Raw genomic sequence first — 17318 nt, forward strand, 5'->3', positions numbered from 1 at the left:
CTCACAGTTAGAAGGTTCAAAAAAAGGCATTTTGGAAAATAAATGCACAAATGGGCTTAAATGTCTAGCAGAAGATTGCTGTAACGTTCTATTTTGGGAATGCATTTATGTCAGCAGAAGCTCAAATGCCTAGAAATGTGAGGGTAAAAAAATGCCGCATGTTATGAAGAGATAAAATAGCATAATTTAAATCATGAATAGGAACTAATAGGGATGATTTGCTTGGGAGCTTAGCCACTTCCAGGCACACTGCAGCTATTGTATCTTTGGTTTACACATCTTTATGAGATCCCTATAATTTCATTGGAAAATTAAAGCATTGTTTTTTTGGAGGAGTATTGGTCATTTTGTTTGAGGTCTCCTGGTAACCATTTGAGTAAAATCTCCTCTATGAGACTATCGTTTTGACTTTACATATGCATGATGTTGTTGTTTGCAGGTTGTGAGGCAGTTATAGCTACCTAATTCATATTACTTTCTAAAAAGGTTACAAGCTAAAACCAATTTTAGGTTTTCTAAATGTCCTTCTTAATGTTATTGAGTTCTCAGACAAAAACACTAATAAACTGTGTACCAAAAGTAAATTATATAATATTGAAAGGTGAATGTAGTGTAATACTGAAAAATTATTTTCTCCCCCAATATTTATAAATCGATAAAGAATAATAAAGAATGTAAGTTTATCTGTTGGCAGTAGAGTATTATAATAGCCACATTTCACCAGTACCATTCACTTAAAAATAAAATAATGTGGTCTCATTTTTGGTAGACATGAATCAATAAATAATGAAGTATTGTTCTACTTATTCAGAATTTCCTGTCTACCAGAGTCTATACTTTAAAAATATGGATTTTATATAATTTTTAGTAGACAGAGTACTCTATTTCCTTTATTGAAAAATAGTATCTGGATTTGATATAATATGCTTAAGAGCATCACGCTTTCTAAGAAAAATCAATGCCTTTCTTCAAATACATAAATAGATTTTCGAATTCTGTAAATGCCCTGCAATGTTTAATTAGATATTACCGGTTAATTTCAAGTAGGTTCATAAATTTAGATTCAGGAGTAAAAATAATTTACTTTAAAAATACATATATATATATATATATATATATATATATATAAAAATATATACACACATATACATGCACACATATATATGTATGTTATCTCATTACTTATTGTGGCTAAGTCCATAGCAACTAGTTGAAATGAAAATAAAATCCAATTATATGTTTATTCTACAAGACACCATATGAAAATTGAAGGATTTTGTTTTCACTGTTTTGACTGATATTCAATATTGCAGCTTTATCTCTTGATATCATAATGATATCACTAAAGTGTCAACCTTATCTGAGAGTATGAAGTGAAAATGACCCTGGGTACATTCATTTTCATTATTCTTGCCTGTGTAAACAGATTGCTGATTTCAGAGGAGACTAGTATCTTCATAGCTAATGATCAGTTTCACCAGCCACTCTGCTCTGTACATCTTAGGAGCTCAGTAAGTGCTGTTGAGTGACAAAATGAGATCCTGCGATCACTGGTTCTTAGAATCAGGAACCAATAAAAAAGTGCATAAATTAAACTCAGGTAGAATGCAATAGCCACCACTTTCAATATTAAAACATGTGTATAAAAATATAAATAAGACATGCTTCCCTAAATTCTTAGGTTATCTTGAATTTATTAATCAAAACTCATGACAGCATGGAGTCCCTGTCTGAGTTTAATTTTGTTTAGTCATTACTAAGAAATTACTAGGAATTAATGTCCTCATTTTAAGAATAATTTATGTTGAAGATAACATCTTTTCATGGGCATAGTATTCTTAATTTCCATGTGCCTAACAGATGTAGTGTCATAAAACTTCATAACTTTTATATGTATCTCATCTGTAGGCACCAAGTATGTGTGAATAGAAGCTAACATCCCTGTTTTTATAGAGCTCATGTTTCAGGAATGAAGACAAATATGAACATAAATACTTTTAAGATACAAGAGTCAAAGTTATGAATGTGAAACAAAGAGAATGTACTGAAGTCTAATCAAACAAGAGATTTTACTGAGATAGGGCTTGTGATGAATTTTGAGAGAAATTTTCTAGGTGCATTAAAGAAATGAGTGATGTACTAAAAAGTTTGTGTATGGAGGGAGGGAAGATAGACATCTGATACAAAGTGATAAATGCTATAATTCAGGTATATACAACATTGGATAGCTGTAAAGAGAGCTTGATTGAGTGATACTTGCTCTTAGATAATAGCTATCATAGATTGGGTAATTAATATGTGCTTGGATGTATGCTGGGCATACATCTGTAATTTCTGAGCCTCATAGCACCAAGATGGGTAATATTTTGCTTTACAAATAAGAAAACTGAAGAGTCAGAAACGTTTAGTTAGTCCAAGTTAAAACGCTAGTAAGTAGCAGTCAATAGTTAACACAAGTCTACTTGATTACAAAATCCATGTTTTTCCCACTAAGATTTGCTGCTTTGTTACCTGAAAGAATTGGGAAAATTTTCAAAAGAAAGATTTTAAACTACATTTTGAAATGGTAAATATTCAAGAAATATTTGTTGACCAACTACACATCAGACATTGTTGTAGTCACTGACAATGTAGCAGTGAACAAAACAGGCTAGACCCCGGTTTCTTGGAGCTTACATTCTAGTTTTCAAAGGGTACAGCTGGGTGAGAGGGCTTCAAACAGAGGTTCCACACATGGATGTTATGGAAGGATAGGAGAGTGCGTACACATTACAGAGCCTGGAATTCTGGTTTTCTTTGGTAATGACTACTGGTTTCCTAATTCTCCCTCTGTTGCTACTTAATCTAGACTACCTTCCTCTCTAAATTAATGCCATTGCCCCATGGCTGGTCTTCCTGCCTTTTTTATTTTTCTTCGATATACACAGCATTTTTTTTTAAATATCTTTGCTTTTTATTGACTCTTTCTTCAAATTTGTTTAGTATTGCCCATTGTTTGGTCTCCCTCTTACTAATGTAAACTGATTTTCTACTTTCCTTTACTACAAAGGTAGGAACCTCTTCATCTCCTCAACCCTTACCCAATCAACTCTCATTTTTCCCTTAGTTTTAATGTATGGGGACTTCTTCGCAGGCCTCTGCTTATCATCCAAACCTTCCCTCCTGAGCATCTTCCAGATGTCACATCCTCTCTGACCACTTCTTCAATCCAAAAGCTATCTAGTGATTTTTATATTTATTCTCTATATCCAATTAGCGTGTTATTAATTTTTATCTTCTCTAATTAGTTCTTACTGAAATGTGTTCCAAAACTAGGTTTTTACTTCTCCAAAGCAGAGATTAGTTTATGTGAGTTTCATAGTGCTCAGTGCTAATGAATAGGGATATCAATACAAGGATGACATATTCAAACTGTAGCTAGTATCATGTTTATGGAAAAGTAATCAACCGAACAAAATTCCTGAAAGCATTTCATTCTCATAAGTTGTTGCTATTGTTCCTTGCTATTGTTATTCCTTGTTGTTTTTTAAACAAATAATAAGAAAATCTAGATATGAGCAAAAGGTAGTATGATCAGGAAAGAAGCCTTTCTCTATAATAGGAGTCTTGGTGTAATTCTTTTTGATAGCAAGCTTCCTCTTGGAAGATTTTATTTACATTGAGCTTTCTAGGCATCCATTTATTTAAAGTGAGTTCACCTGGGTATATGTTTCTGTAGGCAGTGAGGGATATATGTGTGTGTGTGTGTGTTTGTGTGTGTGTGTGTGTGTTTGTGTGTGTATATCTTCTGTCCTTATGCATGAGAAATTGAAGCAATGCAGCTTCATAATCTTTGGGGAATATAAACCACCTAAAGCAAGGAAATGAAAATCAAAACAAAATACCAAGGAACAAAGAAACAAAATAACACTAACAAAAGAAGCTTTGTCCTTACTTAGAGAAGGTGATTTTAAGACGACTCCCTAAAGAATGTTAGCTGTAGTAACTAAGCTGACAATAGCAAGATCTGATTGTTCAAATGAATACTCTCAAGGTGCCTTTGGACTACAAGATAAAAACATTGAATATTTTATTTTGTAATGTGAAAGAGTGTAGAAGGCAGAATTAGCCAAATTTGTACAGAATATATTTCAGAACACAATATTTTACTATGTATGAAAAAATGGGTATAATGGTAACTATATTCTTTTGAAGCTGGGAAGGAAGAAACATTGTATCCAGCACCCAGAGTTCCTTTAGTGCAAAAAAAAAGGATTGAAGAGGTAGTTCCATTTGACTACTGACAAATTCTTTATATCAAGAGGAACATATAGCCAGGTGCGGTGGCTCACGCCTGTAATCCTAGCTCTCTGGGAGGCCGAGGCGGGCGGATTGCTCAGGGTCAGGAGTTCAAAACCAGCCTGAGCAAGAGCGAGACCCCCGTCTCTACTATAAATATAAAGAAATTAATTGGCCAACTGATATATATATATATAAAAAAAAAATTAGCCGGGCATGGTGGCACATGCCTGTAGTCCCAGCTACTCGGGAGGCTGAGGCAGAAGGATCGCTCGAGCCCAGGAGTTTGAGGTTGCTGTGAGCTAGGCTGACGCCATGGCACTCACTCTAGCCTGGACAACAAAGCGAGACTCTGTCTCAAAAAAAAAAAAAAAAAAAGAGGAACATATAAAGAAGAAAGAGGAGAGGCCAATGCTTTAAACTAGAAAGGTTAATTTGAAGAGTCAAAACTACTGTGAAACAACATTCAATGAAGTACAGTGTCTTCTCAGTTAATCTAGAAGACCAAGGCTCATGGCCCTTAGTAAAGAAAGCATTTCATCATTTGCCAAAAAATATCAAGCCAAAGCAGGTATCATTTGGTTCCCTTTTTTTTTTGTCAAATTTTTGTCTGTTAATTTATCACAAAACTGTTTCTTCTTAGATATAACCATCTTCATTTATGAGCACCTACTTAATTCTACTGAAGAATCATAGTTACAAGTAAGTACAGGATCTGGCCCAATTTCATTTGGCAGGGGGTGGTTTTGTTTCATAAAAGGAGAAGTTTTATACAGAAGAGGATGGGGGGGGAGAGAGACAGAGAAAAAAGATGCTTATTGAAAGAGATAATTTAGAGGTCTACAATTTTGCTCTCATTTTATGTCCATAATATTGATTTGTGACTAAGCCCCTCATAGTTGTTCAACATTGAATCTCCTGTCTCTTCTGTTCAGTAACTTCTTACCTCTTGGTATTTAATATCAATTTATTTTTATTCTACACTAAATGTCTACCAGTGGACCACGAGTTACTCCTTTCATTGATTTTATTTTTAAACTTTTCTTCCTTTGCTATATATTCCTCTGATTCAACTCTATAGCATCCTTGCAATCTGGAACCATGCCTTTCTCATATCACTTGTGTAACAGTGTCATATCACACACATAGAATGTTTGTTCTTATTTTCAAGTATATATTAAACTTTTTCAATATATATGACATGTAACTTTTGTAATTAAAAGAAGTTGAAAAGGAATGTTTTTCCTCTCCTCAAAAATGCTTAAATCCTATTAGAGAATTGGCAGTACATAATTATCATTCAGAAATTGTTCCTTTAAGTCGAAACCCACAAAGCAGAAGAGTAATAGCCTTTTTTATACATGAGAGAATACTGAGTTGAACATGGGAAAAATAAAGTAGTAGAAACAACCCCAGGGTCAAGGTGGTGACTTGTCAACAAGTAGTGCGGTCAAGGATAAGGAGAAAATTCAAAATGTCAAAATCACCCGGCTGATGGTTTTTGGTCAGCTTTGAAAGTTCCATGATAGAGATCTACAGGTTTAGAGAAGTGCTGTCCATGACTAAGCACTTGAGAACTGCTCATGCAAGTTCCTACTTGACCTCTCCACTCAGATGCCAAATTCAGCATACTTGACTGAGCTACTTATCTTCCTTTACAAACCTACTCTTTCAGCTTCTTCATTCTCCATTTAAGATAATGAGGGTTCCATTTTCCATTTAGTTAAGACGAAATCTTGAAATCATCCTTGACTATTCTCTTTTCCTCATATCTCAATGTGGTTCATCAGTGAATCCTGTTGGGTTCTATCTTCAAAGCAATTGAAGAAGCTGGCCTCTTCTTTCTTTATCCACTTCTACCATCCTAGTCCTAGGTGCCCTCACATCTCTGCTTAATTATTGTGATATCCTCCTAATGGGTTTTTCTGCTTCCTCTCTTGCCCCCTCCTTCCAGTCTATTGACAATACTGCGTGCAGAATGATACTCTAAGAACATGCATCCGGTCATAGCACTCCACTGCTGAAAACTCTTTAATGTCTGAGTCCGAATAAAAGTCAAATCTCTTTCAGTTACCCACAAGGTTATGTGATCAGCCCATTTCCCCCTACCTCTCTGATCTTACCTTCTCTGTCTTATTTTGGTCAGTTTTCCTCCCTCAATTCCAATCACACTTCTGTGAGATGTTTCTGGAACATTTTAGACACTCCTGGCCCTATAGGTCTTTCTGTATCAAATACCAAATATTCACTTATCTTCTGGATTTGCTACTATAGGCAAAGCAGCAGAAAGCTGTCCTCAATCTCTATTACTGTCCAGACTGTTGCTACACAAGTTTACATGAGGCTACACGTGTGAAATGGAACAATATTTGCAAAGTTTCAAATAAGTTTATTTGGGTTATATATATTGTGGCATTTTGTAACCCCAAATAATAGGATGGATTTTTCTCTTACACTTAGAAAAATTATTTCCCAACTCTCAACTTAGTGGTGTGATTCATTCCTGTTGCATAGTTGTGTGTTTTTCTTTACATTTGGATAAGATACTCCTGCAATTCTTAGACATTAGAGATAGACTTAAGAGTCAGATCCCACTTGCTATAGGCTCCAAACAAGGACTATAACGTTCTTATTGAATGCTGAATTGCACAGAGCCCTTAACATAGTAGACAAATATTTGTTAAATATCTCTGAACTTACTTTCCACATCTGTATAATGGCTAATAAATTGTATTATGGGTATATTGTAAGCTCAGGAAATGGTACTTAATATGTAGCAAGACAGACTCAGTAGTTTGAACTACGAATTATATCTATTAACTCTAATTATAATGCTATTTGAAATTATTCTTAAAAATAACATTTAGCTGAATAAAAATTATAGAAAATGGTTTTAATTCCCATGATTAAAAGGAAATAAATGAAATCATTTGTTGCTATTGTTCATATCATATTATTTTACTTGATGAAATGATTAAAAATATTTTGTTGGTAGAGAATCCAAAAAGTATTTTACAAACAAAAAAATACTTAGAAAAATCACACACCATAGGATAATCTAAGATTACTCCAAGTTACAACTTAATTCTATACTGCCAAGAAATGTCAACTGATAGTATTAATAGTGTATTATAATTGGGTTTAGATTCACACAGAAGCAAAGAGAGTGATCACCAAGGTACTGTAGGCAGAGAATTAATTCAAATTTCTTTGTAGTATAAAATCATAGTCTTTTAAATATTTTAGTAAGCATTTTAGAAAGCATCTAGAATTATGTATAATACTGCATTTTAATATAAATATTAATTGATTTTTAAAATATTTGTATTCAATTATGGCTTAAAGTTTCTCCTTGAAACCTTTAAATTTTTTAATTGACATTTTCTGACTGCTTAGCTATTGGAGCAAGTATTATTTAGTAAGAATGTACTCACAGTCACGTGAGTTTCCGAGTTCATTCTCAGTCACTTTGTTTTTGGGTGAATTTAAATATTTTGACATACATTTGGATATTTGTTTTGGATTCAAAAATTATTTTTACTAGTATAAAATAGAACATTTAATATATACATTATGCTACATATTTTGGAAATTCAGATATATTTTATCATATGCATTTTATTTTGAAAGAAATTTAGAATATGGACAAGGCAATTCTGTATAATCATGGAAAAAAGGTTTTCTGTAATTATATTACTTGAGATTCAATTTGAAAATACTTCTACTCCATCTCAATATTAATCTACTTGCTATAGATTTATTAATAATCCAAGTCTTTTTAGTACAAAAAAATGTGTGGTTTTTTTTCATATTTTAACTATGTTATCTTTTATTTTATGATTATTTATGTCAAAATATTAGGAAAGTACAAAAGTTTTTGTTACATGGGTACCTTGTATAATGCTTAAGTTGGGGCTTTTAATATGCCCATCACCAGAATAATGTTCATTGTACCCATAAGGTAAGTTTTTACCCCTCACCCCCTCCCACTCTCCCTCCTTCTTGGTTTCCAATGTCCCTTACATCTCTTAGTGCCTATGTGTGCCCACCATTTTGCTCCTAATTATTAGAGAGTACATGTGGTATTTGTTTTTCCATTCCTGAGGTACTTCACTTAGGATAATGGTCTCCAGTCCCATCCAAGTTGCTGTAAAGGACATTATTTCATTCCATTTTATGGCTGAGTAGTACTCCATGGTATATATACCATATTTTCTATATCCATTCATGAATTGATGGGCACTTGGGTTGTTTCCACATCTTTGCAATTATGAATTGTGCTACAATAAACATTTAAGTACAAGTATCCTTTTTGATAAAATGACTTCTTTGCCTCTGGGTAGATATCTAGCAGTGGGATTACTGGATCCAATGGTAAACCTATATTTATTTCTTTGAGAAATCTCCATACTGTTTTTCTTAGAGGTTATACTAATCTGCAATTCCACCAATAGTGTATTAGCGTGCCTTTCTCTCTATATGCACACCAGCATCTATTGGTTTTTGACTTTTTAATAATGGCCATTCTGATATGAGTAAGATAATATCTCATTGTGGTTTTAATGTGCATATCCCTGATGAATAGTGAGATTGAGCATTTTTTCATATGCTTGTTGTCTATTTGTCTATCTTCATTTGAAAAAACTTCTGTTCATGTCTTGCCCATTTTTTGATGGGGTTGTTCATTTTTTTCTTGCTGATTTGTTTGAGTTCTTTGTAGATTCTGGATATTAGCCCTTAGTTGAATGTACGGTTTGCAAATATTTTCTCCCATTCTGTAAGCTGTCTATTTGATCTGCTGGATATTTCCCTTGCCATGCAGAAGCATTTTAATTGAATTAATTCCCATTTATTTATTTTTGTTATTGCTGTATTTGCCTTTGTAGTTTCAGTCATAAATTCTTTGCCTACACCAATGTCTGGAAGAGATCTTCCTACATTTTCTTCTAGAATTCTTATGGTAGCATGCCTTACATTTAAGTCTTTTGTCCATTTTGAATTAATGTTTGTAAATAGCAAGAGATACAGGTCCTGTTCATTCTTCTGTATGTGGCTGTCCAGTTGCCTAGTACTATTTATTGAGTAGGGCTTCCTTTCTCCAGTGTATGTTGTCTGCTTTGTCAAAGATCAGTGGTTGTAGATAGGTCTTATTTCTCTTTTCTCTGTTTTGTTCCATTGGTCTATATATCTATTTTCATACCAGTAGTACCATACTGTTTTGGTTACTATAGCCTTAGACTACAATTTGAAGTCAGGTAATATTATGTCTCCAGAATTGTTCTTTTTCATTAATTGCCTTGGCTATTCAGATGGGGTTTTTGTTTTTGTTTTTGTTTTGTTTTGTTCCAAATGAAACATTGAATTATTTTTTTCTAGATTTTTGAAATATGACATTGGTATTTTGATGGGGATTGCATTGAATCTATAAATCACTCTAGTCAGTATGAGATATTTTAACAATGTTGATGATGCCAATCCATGAGCATGGGATATTTTTCCATTTGTTTATGTCATCTATGATTTTGTCTATCTTAATTTCATTGTTGACCTAAGGATCATTCCATAGCTGGCTGTTTAATTTCCATGACTTATGTAGATTTGAGAGTTCTTGGAGTTGGTTTCTAGTTTTTTTCCATTGTGGTCTGAGAAGACACATGGAATGATTTTAATTTTTCTGTATTTGCTGAAACTTATTTAGTGAGCTAATATATAATCTATCTTGGAAAATGTTCCATGTTCTGATGAGAAGAATGTATGTTCTGTAATTTTGGGGTAGAATGTTCTATAGATGTCTGTTTGGTCCATTTGTTCTAGAATTCTATTTAAGTCAGTGTTTATTTGTTGATCTTCTGCCTCATGATCTGTCCAGTTCTTTCAGTGGAGTGTTGAAGTATGCAGCAAATATGGTGTTGCTATTTTCTTCTTTGCTCAGATGTAGTAGCATTTTATTTATGAATCTGGGAGTTTCTGTTTTAGGTACATATATATTTAGAATTATTACATCTTCTTGCTAAATTGCTCCATTTTTTATTATATAAGGACCATCTTTGTCTTTTTTTACCATTGTTAATATAAAGTTAATTTTTTTTCTGATATGAGAATAGCTACTTCTGCTTACTTTTGGTTTCCATTCATGTGAAATATTTTTTTCTATTCTTTTACTTTCAGTCTATGAGTATCCTTGTGAGTTAGATGGGTTTCTTGGAGACAACAGATACTTGGTTGTGCTTTTTAATCCATTCAGCCAGTCTTTATCTTTTAAAAGAAGCACTAAGACCATTTACATTCAATGTTATTATTGATATGTGAGATACTGTTCATTCATCATGTTGAATGATACCTAGTTTCTTTGTTTTCTCCCTTGTGCTACTGTTTTGTATGGGTTGTGAGCTTTAACTTTTGGATGTTTTAACGTTACGGGTATCGATGTTCTTTTCCATGTAGAGAGCACTTTTAGTCATTTCCTGTAGGGCAGGTCTAGTGGTACTTTCCTTAATGTTTGCTTGTCTGGGAAAGACTTTATTTCTCCTTATTTACAAAACTTAAATTTTCAGGATAAAAAAATCTTGGCTGGTATTTATTCTATTTAAGAAGACTAAAAATGTGATCTCATTCCCCTCTGGCTTGAAAGGTCTTGTTACATCTTTTCTAATGTTATCTATCTGTCGAGTGAATTTTTCATTTATGTCCTGAATTATTATTTTTGTTTGTTTATTTCTTTAAGATGGTTGTCTATCATATCTTTAATTCCATTCATCTTAATTGCCATTCATAATATGAGTTCCACATCTGTCATTTTAACAATTTCCTTTTGGTTGGAGCTCATAACTGAAGAGCTATTGTTCCTTTAGTGGTAGCAAGACAGCCTGTTTTTTCATGTTGCTAGAGTGTCTATGTGGGTGCCTCCTCTTCTGGGGATGCTTCTCTCAGCTCAAAACAGGCCGCAGACATGGTACATCTGTTCTCCTCTGCTGAGACCTCCATTGTTCAGTGGAGATAGGGTTGGGTTCCTAGATGGCATGCTTGGATCCTGCTCTGGAAGCTTGACCAAGCAGGAGAGGCAGATGCACAGAGAGCCTTCCATGCTGTTGGTCTCCTGCATCTTTCCTATTCTCTTGTGTTTGTCACTTGGCTGCTGTGACAGGGCCAGCCCCTGGCAGTAGGTGTGCACACAGGGTGGAGTTTGCCAACAGAACAAGGTGTCTGGGGGATGGAGGAGGTCCACTGGTCATGGTGCGCACATATGCAGATCTGGGCAGCCAAAGTGCCATATGCATGGGCTATGCAAGGTCCACAAAGCGGGCAGCACAGGGCATAGCAGGTACTCAAGGTGTAGTGGCCCTGCAGGCCAATGGGGCCTGGGATGGAGTGGCCTCTGGTGCAGAGTAGACCAGCAGTTCACAGCTCACACATGGAGTGGAACAGGATTCCCTGACATATTTGACCTGTAGGGCAGGGCACTTACTCAGGATTGAGCAGATACATGGAATAAGTCACTCACATGCAAGAGCCAGGGCAGCTGTGGGCTGGAGCACACAGGCGGGATGAGGTGTGGTGCTGAGGATGTCCCTGTAGTATGGTGCCGGTCCCTGGCATACAGACCACCCAGATCCAAAGACTTTGGCTGCCATGGCTTTTGGCCCACTCAAGGCCTTTCAGGCAGAAAGCAGCAGTGGTGGCAGCAGTCCAGCTTCCCTGGCAATGAGCAGTGGGCACCAAAGGCTACAGGCACATATTCTACCGGGGTCCTCCAGAAAGTATGGCTGAGCAGGATCAGCCAGGCCACAGCAGCAGGTATAGGCCCTTAGTCTTATCCTCTACCCAGGACCCTCTAGCAGCAGAAGAGACAGGGTGAGGTGCATATGTCATCTGCCCATGGGGTACACAGGAACTCCAGGATTCCCTGCTCTCTCCCTGCCTGGTAGGATTAAAAGGAAGGCTGCTGTCCTAGATACGACCCCTGGGCAATCTGGAGTTGGGATGTTACCATGGTGCCAGCTGCAGTGCCCAGGGCTTACAACCTGGCTGTCCCTTCTCTCCAGAACAACGCAGCTGCAAAAGCCTCCAGTCGGGTCTCTCATTCTGAGGACTGCTGCAGTGGAGGGGCCCTCCCACCATTCCAGTTGCAGTATCCTCGGGGGAAACATGGAGTCTGGGCTTTTCTCCTCTTTCCCAGTGTGGGTGCCTTCCCTAATTACCTCTAGTCCTGCTAAGCAGCTTGTCCCACTTTTATCTTCACTTTACTCCCACCCCCTCTCCCTCTGTGGATTCTCATCAATCCAAAAGTGGGTATCTAGTCACCATTTTCAATCCCCTCTGTGAGAGCAGCATTGTGCAGGCTGCTTCTAGTTTACCACCTTGCTATTTTCTCCCTATTTTATCTTTTTATATTGAGATTTTTATACAGAAAGTGCTCATATTCACAATTCATGCTTCAGAACCCATATTAATTCAAGATAAATAAGCAAAGTTTAGTTTCAAGATTTGTACTGCACATTAAAGGTAGTTTTTATTTTTAAAGTTTGAAAACACTTTTCTAATTTTTTCCCTCATATTTGACATTTGTGAATGTGCTACTTCTGACCTCTTATATAATACTTCCTTAAAGCAAAAATTAGACTTTATTCTTGCTATTCTCTTTTGTAAATTTTCAGTTAACTGTGTTGTGATTATCATTGTGCTTTGTGGATTATGTGAACTTATTTAAACCTTCAGCCAGGTCTTCAAAATCTTAGAAGAGATTTCTTTATTTTATCTTGCAAAAAGCAGGTTTTACAAGTTTAATCTTTAAAATAAAATAGGTGTGAAAGCTATAATTATTTGCAAATTATGTGATAGTCCACCTAAAAAAATCCCATGAACATCAACAGACAAAACATTGAAATTATTAGCAGTGTTAAAAAAGATGCCCTGAATCATAGTAAAACATTAAAATATAACTTTTCTAATAACCAGTTGGACTATATAATTGAAAAATAATTTTCTTCACATAAATAAGCAACTCATAGTATTAAACTTAACTAACATTGCCTTGCACTTTAGTGGCATTCAATAAATATTTATTAAATGAACAATATTTTTACTTCTAACCCTGTCTTCTCTGCATTTAACCTCTCTAAGGGAGGTTCTTGACTGTCCTGTTCATTTTTCTATTCCCAATGCTTAGAATAATTCCAATGCTTCATAGTTATTTCTTGATTGAATGGACATAATCTGAGGAATTATAAACAAAAACAACAACAAACTACACAACTTTAATGACAGAAAGAATTAAATAAATGGACAGATTTAAAAGAATTAATAAATGAATTAATTAAAAGAATTAAATAAATTTAAAGAATTAAATAAATGACAAAGAATTAAATAAATGGACAGATTTACCATCTGCTTAGATGGAAAGACTTAATATTGGAAAAGCATTATTCTTGCACATTATTCTACAAAGTGAAAATTATTCCAATCATAACTCCAGTGGCACTAGGGGTGGGAGACCCTACTCTTCAAAATTCTAACATACATGTAAAAGGGTAGTAATTGATTATCATGTAAATCTTATGCCAAGCTTTTAATTCCAGCTCTATTAATCACCATGTCCTACACACCATAATTGAGTTTTTTTAGTCTTCACTATTTCAGGATTAGTACTGCACTTCCAAGGATGCCATATTCTAGAAAGAAAAAAAAGGTAAAACAAAGGTGTAGTAACCATAGCAGGGATAAAACACAAATGCTTAACATTTTTCCTATGGCTAGAGCTACATTATATTGCTACTCTTAGATACAAAGATCCCTGGGTATATGAGAATTTTAAAGTGTGCAAATTGCTCTAAAGAAATATCAAGAATTTAATAGCAGGATATTGGTTAGATGACTAGCCATTTCTGCAACACTTTCTAAAGTTTATCATTTTCTATGAAAAGAGTTGCCAATTTTTATATATTAGTTGTGTGACCAGTCAACTTATAGAACTCTTTATCACTTGTAATATTTTTTTTTCACTTGACATTCAGGAATTTATTTTTCATACTTCATCTAGAATTTACCTCAATATAAAGTAAAAAGGGATTTTAATGTTTGCCCAAATTATTAATTTAGCTTATCCTAATTTTTATTATTGTTAAAAGCTTCATGTTCTGCATATACTGAAATAATAATATAGGTAACACCTGTTACGCACCTAAGATGCTTTTTTTAAGTGCTTTGAATGGATTATCATGTTTGTCTCTCACATTATATGAAAAAGGCACAAAAGAGTTAATTTCCATATGTACTACTCCAACTCTGGACACATTACCTCAGAATTTCTTGTTTTAATTCCTAATAATTTTTCTTCTTACTTAGAAAATATAGTTATACTTTTTGTTACATGCAGGTGAATTCAATTCTAATTGATACAAAAATATATGGAAATAAAAAATCTCAACACAATAGCAATAGATAATAAAATATCTGGGGATAAACTTATAAAGAAATGTGCAGAATTTTCATGAATAAAAGTTAAACTTTATTGTAGAACAAAAATAAGATTTTCATAAATAGAAGATATATCTTATTCTTGATTAAAAGATTCAATCTTATTAAAATGTGAGTTCTCTATATCTATCTTTAAATTCACTTTGATTCCAATACCTGGGAGAAAAATATTAATATAACATGAAATATTCAAAGTCTTAAAGAGCAATAAACTATGCAATTTTAAAGGTGGAAATAATGAAGTAATGGAAAGAATTGCCATGTATTTGAATGAAATGTTTCAGTATTATAAAAAGATTACTTTCCCCTAAATTATTCTATAAATTAAAAATAATTCCAGTCAAGATCCCCAAAGAAGAATTGAATAAATGGAGACATGCTGTATTCTTTCATAAAAAGACTTGATGAAATTAAAATGGCAATTTTAATGCAACACTAATAAAAATAGCACCTCAGATTTTAACTAGGTAACATAAAAGCTTGTATGGAAAACTATAAACATGACAAAACAAAGACTATACCACTGTATTTTAAAATTTATTATTAAGCAAATTTACTTAAAACAGGTTGGCAATGAAAAATAACTATACAGAACAATGGAATAGAATAGAGTCAGGGAAAAAACCACAAAGACATCTAAATAATTTTCAAGGTGGATCAATTATTTAAATATAGAAATATTAAACCATTAAAGTACTAGAAGAAAACTTGGGGAAACTTGCCTATTTTATTTCATATATTATACATATATCTTAAATTGAGAAGATGTTTCTAAATAAGGTACAGAATTAAGAAGTTATTAATATAGAATAATGGGTTTAAAAACATATAATCATTTCTACATGGCAAAAAGATATATAAGTGAATTTGAAAAGCAATACATATAACAAGTGCTACTCTTAATATATAAACAACTTATAAATAAAAAAGAAATATTCATACCCAGTTGAAAAATTGTCAAACATGAAAATAAAGAAACATATATAGATTTTAAGGAATAAGTTACTCAGACACTCATAAAAGTAAGTTCAAATAAAAAATACAGTGAGATATTATTTTTATCCATCATCCTGACAGAGATCAAAAGGATAATAATATGCTACATTTGCAAGAATGTGGGGAACTAAAACTGTCATATTGTTAATATGAATGTACATTTTTACCACCTTTTGGGGAAAATGTTTGATCACCAGAAATCTTTGCCTAGGAAAATTTTTTGGAAGACTCACTCTCAAAATTACTCAAAGGCTGTGTATGTGAATAGTCATTTCAGCATTGTTTACGGTGATTAAAAACTGGTAACAATCCAAATGTCCTGCAAGAGGGAATTGGCGTTAGACATTGAACTATATCCTACCCAAGGTAATGCAATGTAGCTATCTTTAAAAATGAAGTGACTCTCCAAGATACATTTTTTTAAAGTGAGGTACAGAACAATTTTTAAACTGTGTTATTTTAGAAAGAAAAGTTGGGGTACATACACACATTCATACCCAGATACATACATAGACTATCCTTGAAAAGGACACAAGTACCTGAAAACAGTGGATGCCCCTGAGGTGAAGAAGAATGTGGTCAAAGACAGGAATGAAAGTGAAACCTGCACTTGGGTGATTATAATGATATGTAGCTGTAAGTACATATCTATATAAAATAAATATATATACACACACAAATATATACATATGTGTTTATGTATTTACATATATACAAATATACCCATACATAAAAATTATAAAAAGATTAATACTTTTATGTTCAGAACAAGTTAAGAACAATACCTCTGGATGATGAAATTAAAGATTTTTACTATTTTTTGTCATGGGTGTTTGTTTTGTTTTTCACTGAACGTTTAATAAGGGAAAATGTGGGAGTTTTTTAGTGTTGTCTTTAATGGGAAAGATTTATTTTAAGGATCAATCTGTAATTTTATCCTTCTATTGTCTAATACACTATTGCTCGCGTTCATTGAAACTCCATTATAGACCTCTAGAATTAGGATCTTCACCTTAAAAACAAGAATGATTGTGGGAATTTGAAAAGCATTTTCTTAAATTGACCCCTTTACCCTCCACAGGAATGAGAAAAAGTGACAAGGAGATGACAGGGCATGCAATTTTCTGTAGACCTTATTTTTTTGACATATAGTCTTAAATTGTTCTGTTTCCATCACAGTGCTTCTTATGCTATTACACTTTGTAGATTCAGAGCATTATATTTTGTTTGTTTATGTAACTACTTTAAAGAACCTCAAGATAGTGTTAATAGCAAATAAATAAGATTAAAAACATGATTTCAAGTTTAAACTATGCCAATAGTATACAACAAACAGGAAAAATGTGCATGGTTTCTGCATTAGTAACCCCATTCATGATAATCCATGGGGTTCACCCAATTAATGGGATCACCTTTAATCCAGAAAGTGATAAAGTTAAAACTAAAACAAACAATGATATTTATTATAGTTTTTTTGTCACTAGGAAAAATTTTGCAAGCAAACCCAAATTATCCAGTAATATGATAGTAGTATAGCAAATAATAATAGTCACAAGTTGTCTAACAACAGG

At 33.7% G+C, this 17318-nt stretch overlaps 1 protein-coding gene across 1 annotated transcript in view; it reads left to right on the forward strand.

Moving 5' to 3' along the window:
• MMP16 (matrix metallopeptidase 16) overlaps positions 1-17318 on the forward strand; it is a 281056-nt gene that overhangs the window by 193220 nt on the left and 70518 nt on the right. The window lies entirely within an intron of this gene.

This window comes from Microcebus murinus, chromosome 7 (genome assembly GCF_040939455.1).
Source record: "Microcebus murinus isolate Inina chromosome 7, M.murinus_Inina_mat1.0, whole genome shotgun sequence".
NCBI lineage: Eukaryota > Metazoa > Chordata > Mammalia > Primates > Cheirogaleidae > Microcebus > Microcebus murinus.